Source organism: Saccostrea cucullata, unplaced genomic scaffold (genome assembly GCF_032062105.1).
Source record: "Saccostrea cucullata isolate Sc308-1 unplaced genomic scaffold, CSIRO_AGI_Scuc_v1 ctg23725, whole genome shotgun sequence".
In the NCBI taxonomy this organism is placed as follows: domain Eukaryota; kingdom Metazoa; phylum Mollusca; class Bivalvia; order Ostreida; family Ostreidae; genus Saccostrea; species Saccostrea cuccullata.
In genome coordinates this window covers 1-7,797 of record NW_026937105.1, presented here as the reverse complement: position 1 = coordinate 7,797, position 7,797 = coordinate 1, and the positions used below count along the sequence as shown (strand labels likewise).

The window sequence follows — 7,797 nt, the reverse complement described above, 5'->3', positions numbered from 1 at the left end:
CTTATGGTAGAGATGAGACAGACTAGGTCCCAGTTTGCAGTTGCAGGCCTGGAGGTCAGTCATCTCTGCCATAAAAAGTTATGCATTGACCCGATGCACCTTACTCTGGAGCCGCACGCCACAAACCAGGAGAGGATCCACTGCAAGGACCAGGGGTTTTGTTGTGGGGCTCACCACCCTAGATGCATTTTTTAAAGTAATTTAAAATATGTATTTCTTGAAAATGAACTTGTTAATTTCTTGTTTTCGAATAATTGTGTTCAGGGGGCTTTCTTTTATTACCTCGGGCTCGAGATTCAGCTAAAATCATGTTTTTCTTGTATTTTACTTCTTCCTGATGTTTTTCGTAAAGTTTATATAATTTCTTACGTTTAATTACCCTTTTTGTTTTATACGATTGACTTTTCTGATACAATTTATTTAATTCATGCTCATTTTGTATTTCATTCAGAGTCTGGTCCACTTGGCCACCAGTGGGGATGGGGGCACCAACCCCTGCACAGAGGCTTCGGAGCGAGCTGCCCGGACCGTGATTTGATGAGTGAGCTGCACTGTGCGCCCGACCAGCAAAGTTTCTTGTGAAAGTAACATTTCGGGGCAGGGATCGCCGCAGAGTTCTGTTGAAGCTTTCGACCTTTTGCGAGTTGGTGTTTTTGATTGTCCTGTCCAGTACAGCTGGAGACAACCTCTTAGAGATGCAGGCATGGAGCCTTGCCTCATTTTCCGCGGAAGACGGTATTGTAAAACCTTGACCTAAATAAGAACTCTTGCTAACCCAGTTATTTTTTACTTTCCCTTTGCACACCAGAGAGTGTTTTCTGCATGATGCATGATCTCCCATGTAACATTTCACTATTGCATGTTTGGCATATGAGAGCTTGTTTTTTAATTTATCTGCATCTCCAGCATATACTGCATGAGCTTGGTTAATCTCAGCTGTACATCTGTCAACAGCATCTAGGGCAAAATTATGCAAAAGTTTGGTTTTTTCTGCCTTAGTTCTCTTTGGCATGACCTCTTAAAGTTTCTGATCTTTTTTAATTGCCTTTCTGATTGACTCGGACAAGTGTCGAGTGTCAATATAGTGAACTGGGATATTTTGCAGCAGACCGTCCTTATAGAGGGAATCTGCAGCTCGACCGGCAGAGCTGTCCGGGTCAGTGGTTACCTCCCTTACCTCGAGGCCATCTTTGCAGAGGAGTTCAGCCATCCCCTCCCGAGCCCAAGTGAACTCATCCCCAATGGTATGGTGCATTGGTAGATTTGCCCCACACACCCCAGGACTGCAGTGGTGGTTAGCAGTGCCCTCATCCAGTAAGTGTCCATGCTTTGAACAAATTTTATTTTTAGTAACCATTTTAATTATCTGATGTTTTGATGTAACATTTTCAGCGAATGAGTACACAGTCTGTGTCGCCGGCTGGAAGGGTGTCTCACCCACCCCCGAGTACAGGGGGTTGTTGTACATGCCATCGCACTGTACGGGGATGGCATGCGGGGAGTCACTTCCCCTTAGAGTGTTGACATCCACCAGCTGGCGACACCGCTTACTCATGTCAGCCTCATTAAGGTTTTCAATAATTGGCATAATTTTGTTTGATGTCTTTTGTAGAGACTTTCGCGTAGGAGGGGGAGTGTTGGTAGAAAGAAGGATTTTCCTCATCCCATCATTGCCTATAGGGGTTTGACTGAGGCCAACTTGAAGCCCATAGTTAACAGTGGCAGCTTTCCTACCCCGGGATTTGGTCTCTACCTCCTCATACAGATTGTACCGCCTTGATACATATAGACACTTAGTACATCGAAGGCCCATCCGGCTTCCCAGACCACGCCTCTCTTCGGATGCCAGATCCCAATCAAGCGGTCCATCGCACCCCGGATTCCCTTGCTGGTGGAGAGAAATCACCTCATTCCACATCTCGGCTGTTTTCCCAAGGTGTAGCAGTCGATGGGAATTTTGATTGGCCAATCTAGGTAAATATACCATTTTTCATTTGTTTGAGACAGATGACAGTATACAGTGCATGAGAGCACATATTAGAGTTACTTCCCTTAGACTATCTAACAAGACATAGGAAATTTTAACATCATATAACTTTAATTCTTTGAAATGAATTCTTCTGATTTCTTTTCTTATGTACCTATATGACTTTCAACTGCATATATTACATTTTACTTTGCATGTATTTATATGTATTTACATGTAATAGCATGTAATATGTATCCCACCCTAGTAATTAAAAAAAAAGGTCAATTTTTCCCATATTTAGTCATGTAAAAGGTAAGTAAGACTTGATTTGTTAGAATTTTTATGAACTATTGCTCAATTATAAATGTTTTATACAAAATTTGACTTACTGTTCTGATTCATTTGTATTTAGGCATTTTGGAGGGCTTTCAACTTTCGGTCTCCTTGGCCTAAGGAGATGGTGGCACATGGGCCGCACGAGCATTTCCTGCCCTTCCGCAGCTATAGGAGTTTCCGAAACCATCTGATGCAATTGCTGGGACAGTCTGTTGTACCGTGCAGGTAAAATTTTCACATCATTAATTTTCATTCCCTTATTATGAGGCACATTTTGAGGTTTGAAACCATAGTTATGACCCTTTTTGAACTTTGGCATGGTTTTAATTCTCCTTGTTTAAACTTCAAATTCCCCCAAAAATGATAAATGGTCAGTGCTGTTTAAGGCTTCAGAGACTGAACTGTAATGTGTTATCAAAATTTGGGGTTTTCTCTAGCCTGTGTTAATTATAAACAAAGAAGATGGGGGGCACCTGCTATATCTCAAATTTCCATTAGAGAGGGGGGGTGATGAAACTTTTCGCACATACTTAATCAGCAGGAAGGACCAGATAAGGATCATGTAGTATACTAGAAACATTAATGAATAACTCTTCATTATCATCAAAAAGTTTGCTAATTAGTCTATTTGAAATCTTGAAATTTTGCCTTATTTGCTAGATTTGCATTAAATTCTGCAGCTATTTTCAAATTCTGGGTGGAATCCACCCTTATGAAAAAATTGACTCATTTGTGATATTTTCTCATTTTATTTTCAATAAACAACAGAATCATGGCAAATTATCTATATTTTATTCATTACAGTCATCCATAAATCCAAATATGATCACAAGTCTGAAAGTCATTCACTCAGTCTAACACGGTTGGCCGCAGTAGGGTGTCATCAGTTCAGAAGGTCACAGTATCCAAGACGCTGAGGTTGCAGGACTCAGATTTCATACATGTACTCGGGTAAGTGTAAAGTCTTTAAAAATTACTAAATTGACTAATTCCAAGGTAGGTAACAATATGAGTATAGGAATGAGAGTACCAAATCCCCGGATGTGCACATGGCTTTGTTTGTGGCAGAATGTAGATTCAAGGATTAAATAGGTAGGCGTTGTCTGATTGGCTGAATTCAGGTAAGTAATTAACTTAATTTTAAAGTAAAAATATTAATGTTTGAAATAAATGATGGAATGAGGAAATATTATAAAAAGTATAGAAAAGCCAGGGGAAGTTTTAGGAGTGGGGGTTGATTTTTGACATAGCATGTTATTTACTGCCGATCTCTATAAGTTGCGGAAAGGGGCAATTTTGACCTATAAACGCCATGGGACCCTATATTTTTGTCAGTATATTTTGTAAGTGCAAAGAACAAAGTTTCCAATAATACCCAGGATTTGTCTGAAATTACAATAGGTAAGTACTGAGAGGGCCTAAGATTTGTATTGAGTTCTATGGGAAATGAATTGGTACTCTTTTCCCTATAGAGAACCCCATTTTGAAATGTCATGTGACTTTAAAGACAGAAAATGCTACTTTAGCTATCCTAGTCAGAGAGATTTAGTAAACTAAGAATAATGCAAGCTATTTTTGAGACCCTGGGGGAGAAATTAGCCTCAAACAGTGAAAATGTGGGGGGTTGCAGGCTTTGGACAGGGGGGAGGGATAGAAGTGGGTATGGGAAAATGAGGGTTAATTGGCCGGAGGAGGGCAGTACAGTCGAGAGGGTGCATCGGGTAGCTCTTATGGTAGAGATGAGACAGACTAGGTCCCAGTTTGCAGTTGCAGGCCTGGAGGTCAGTCATCTCTGCCATAAGAAGTTATGCATTGACCCGATGCACCTTACTCTGGAGCCGCACGCCACAAACCAGGAGAGGATCCACTGCAAGGACCAGGGGTTTTGTTGTGGGGCTCACCACCCTAGATGCATTTTTTAAAGTAATTTAAAATATGTATTTCTTGAAAATGAACTTGTTAATTTCTTGTTTTCGAATAATTGTGTTCAGGGGGCTTTCTTTTATTACCTCGGGCTCGAGATTCAGCTAAAATCATGTTTTTCTTGTATTTTACTTCTTCCTGATGTTTTTCGTAAAGTTTATATAATTTCTTACGTTTAATTACCCTTTTTGTTTTATACGATTGACTTTTCTGATACAATTTATTTAATTCATGCTCATTTTGTATTTCATTCAGAGTCTGGTCCACTTGGCCACCAGTGGGGATGGGGGCACCAACCCCTGCACAGAGGCTTCGGAGCGAGCTGCCCGGACCGTGATTTGATGAGTGAGCTGCACTGTGCGCCCGACCAGCAAAGTTTCTTGTGAAAGTAACATTTCGGGGCAGGGATCGCCGCAGAGTTCTGTTGAAGCTTTCGACCTTTTGCGAGTTGGTGTTTTTGATTGTCCTGTCCAGTACAGCTGGAGACAACCTCTTAGAGATGCAGGCATGGAGCCTTGCCTCATTTTCCGCGGAAGACGGTATTGTAAAACCTTGACCTAAATAAGAACTCTTGCTAACCCAGTTATTTTTTACTTTCCCTTTGCACACCAGAGAGTGTTTTCTGCATGATGCATGATCTCCCATGTAACATTTCACTATTGCATGTTTGGCATATGAGAGCTTGTTTTTTAATTTATCTGCATCTCCAGCATATACTGCATGAGCTTGGTTAATCTCAGCTGTACATCTGTCAACAGCATCTAGGGCAAAATTATGCAAAAGTTTGGTTTTTTCTGCCTTAGTTCTCTTTGGCATGACCTCTAAAAGTTTCTGATCTTTTTTAATTGCCTTTCTGATTGACTCGGACAAGTGTCGAGTGTCAATATAGTGAACTGGGATATTTTGCAGCAGACCGTCCTTATAGAGGGAATCTGCAGCTCGACCGGCAGAGCTGTCCGGGTCAGTGGTTACCTCCCTTACCTCGAGGCCATCTTTGCAGAGGAGTTCAGCCATCCCCTCCCGAGCCCAAGTGAACTCATCCCCAATGGTATGGTGCATTGGTAGATTTGCCCCACACACCCCAGGACTGCAGTGGTGGTTAGCAGTGCCCTCATCCAGTAAGTGTCCATGCTTTGAACAAATTTTATTTTTAGTAACCATTTTAATTATCTGATGTTTTGATGTAACATTTTCAGCGAATGAGTACACAGTCTGTGTCGCCGGCTGGAAGGGTGTCTCACCCACCCCCGAGTACAGGGGGTTGTTGTACATGCCATCGCACTGTACGGGGATGGCATGCGGGGAGTCACTTCCCCTTAGAGTGTTGACATCCACCAGCTGGCGACACCGCTTACTCATGTCAGCCTCATTAAGGTTTTCAATAATTGGCATAATTTTGTTTGATGTCTTTTGTAGAGACTTTCGCGTAGGAGGGGGAGTGTTGGTAGAAAGAAGGATTTTCCTCATCCCATCATTGCCTATAGGGGTTTGACTGAGGCCAACTTGAAGCCCATAGTTAACAGTGGCAGCTTTCCTACCCCGGGATTTGGTCTCTACCTCTTCATACAGATTGTACCGCCTTGATACATATAGACACTTAGTACATCGAAGGCCCATCCGGCTTCCCAGACCACGCCTCTCTTCGGATGCCAGATCCCAATCAAGCGGTCCATCGCACCCCGGATTCCCTTGCTGGTGGAGAGAAATCACCTCATTCCACATCTCGGCTGTTTTCCCAAGGTGTAGCAGTCGATGGGAATTTTGATTGGCCAATCTAGGTAAATATACCATTTTTCATTTGTTTGAGACAGATGACAGTATACAGTGCATGAGAGCACATATTAGAGTTACTTCCCTTAGACTATCTAACAAGACATAGGAAATTTTAACATCATATAACTTTAATTCTTTGAAATGAATTCTTCTGATTTCTTTTCTTATGTACCTATATGACTTTCAACTGCATATATTACATTTTACTTTGCATGTATTTATATGTATTTACATGTAATAGCATGTAATATGTATCCCACCCTAGTAATTAAAAAAAAAGGTCAATTTTTCCCATATTTAGTCATGTAAAAGGTAAGTAAGACTTGATTTGTTAGAATTTTTATGAACTATTGCTCAATTATAAATGTTTTATACAAAATTTGACTTACTGTTCTGATTCATTTGTATTTAGGCATTTTGGAGGGCTTTCAACTTTCGGTCTCCTTGGCCTAAGGAGATGGTGGCACATGGGCCGCACGAGCATTTCCTGCCCTTCCGCAGCTATAGGAGTTTCCGAAACCATCTGATGCAATTGCTGGGACAGTCTGTTGTACCGTGCAGGTAAAATTTTCACATCATTAATTTTCATTCCCTTATTATGAGGCACATTTTGAGGTTTGAAACCATAGTTATGACCCTTTTTGAACTTTGGCATGGTTTTAATTCTCCTTGTTTAAACTTCAAATTCCCCCAAAAATGATAAATGGTCAGTGCTGTTTAAGGCTTCAGAGACTGAACTGTAATGTGTTATCAAAATTTGGGGTTTTCTCTAGCCTGTGTTAATTATAAACAAAGAAGATGGGGGGCACCTGCTATATCTCAAATTTCCATTAGAGAGGGGGGGTGATGAAACTTTTCGCACATACTTAATCAGCAGGAAGGACCAGATAAGGATCATGTAGTATACTAGAAACATTAATGAATAACTCTTCATTATCATCAAAAAGTTTGCTAATTAGTCTATTTGAAATCTTGAAATTTTGCCTTATTTGCTAGATTTGCATTAAATTCTGCAGCTATTTTCAAATTCTGGGTGGAATCCACCCTTATGAAAAAATTGACTCATTTGTGATATTTTCTCATTTTATTTTCAATAAACAACAGAATCATGGCAAATTATCTATATTTTATTCATTACAGTCATCCATAAATCCAAATATGATCACAAGTCTGAAAGTCATTCACTCAGTCTAACACGGTTGGCCGCAGTAGGGTGTCATCAGTTCAGAAGGTCACAGTATCCAAGACGCTGAGGTTGCAGGACTCAGATTTCATACATGTACTCGGGTAAGTGTAAAGTCTTTAAAAATTACTAAATTGACTAATTCCAAGGTAGGTAACAATATGAGTATAGGAATGAGAGTACCAAATCCCCGGATGTGCACATGGCTTTGTTTGTGGCAGAATGTAGATTCAAGGATTAAATAGGTAGGCGTTGTCTGATTGGCTGAATTCAGGTAAGTAATTAACTTAATTTTAAAGTAAAAATATTAATGTTTGAAATAAATGATGGAATGAGGAAATATTATAGAAAGTATAGAAAAGCCAGGGGAAGTTTTAGGAGTGGGGGTTGATTTTTGACATAGCATGTTATTTACTGCCGATCTCTATAAGTTGCGGAAAGGGGCAATTTTGACCTATAAACGCCATGGGACCCTATATTTTTGTCAGTATATTTTGTAAGTGCAAAGAACAAAGTTTCCAATAATACCCAGGATTTGTCTGAAATTACAATAGGTAAGTACTGAGAGGGCCTAAGATTTGTATTGAGTTCTATGGGAAATGAATTGGTACTC

At 40.4% G+C, this 7,797-nt stretch overlaps 1 long non-coding RNA gene across 4 annotated transcripts; it reads left to right on the top strand.

Annotated features, from left to right (window-relative positions):
* The first annotated feature begins 313 nt into the window (after nucleotides 1-313).
* LOC134247377 (uncharacterized) lies at nucleotides 314-7,783 on the top strand. 4 transcript variants are annotated; one of them, XR_009987818.1, is made up of 11 exons: nucleotides 314-346; nucleotides 452-735; nucleotides 1,106-1,314; nucleotides 1,613-1,974; nucleotides 2,382-2,530; nucleotides 3,110-3,256; nucleotides 4,484-4,767; nucleotides 5,138-5,346; nucleotides 5,645-6,006; nucleotides 6,414-6,562; nucleotides 7,142-7,783. It is a non-coding gene; the product is annotated as an uncharacterized LOC134247377 (long non-coding RNA). The 4 variants fall into 4 exon arrangements; XR_009987817.1 differs by lacking the exon at nucleotides 314-346 and having other exon boundaries at nucleotides 396-735; nucleotides 5,141-5,346; XR_009987819.1 differs by lacking the exon at nucleotides 314-346 and having other exon boundaries at nucleotides 397-735; nucleotides 1,109-1,314.
* The last annotated feature ends 14 nt before the right edge of the window (nucleotides 7,784-7,797 follow it).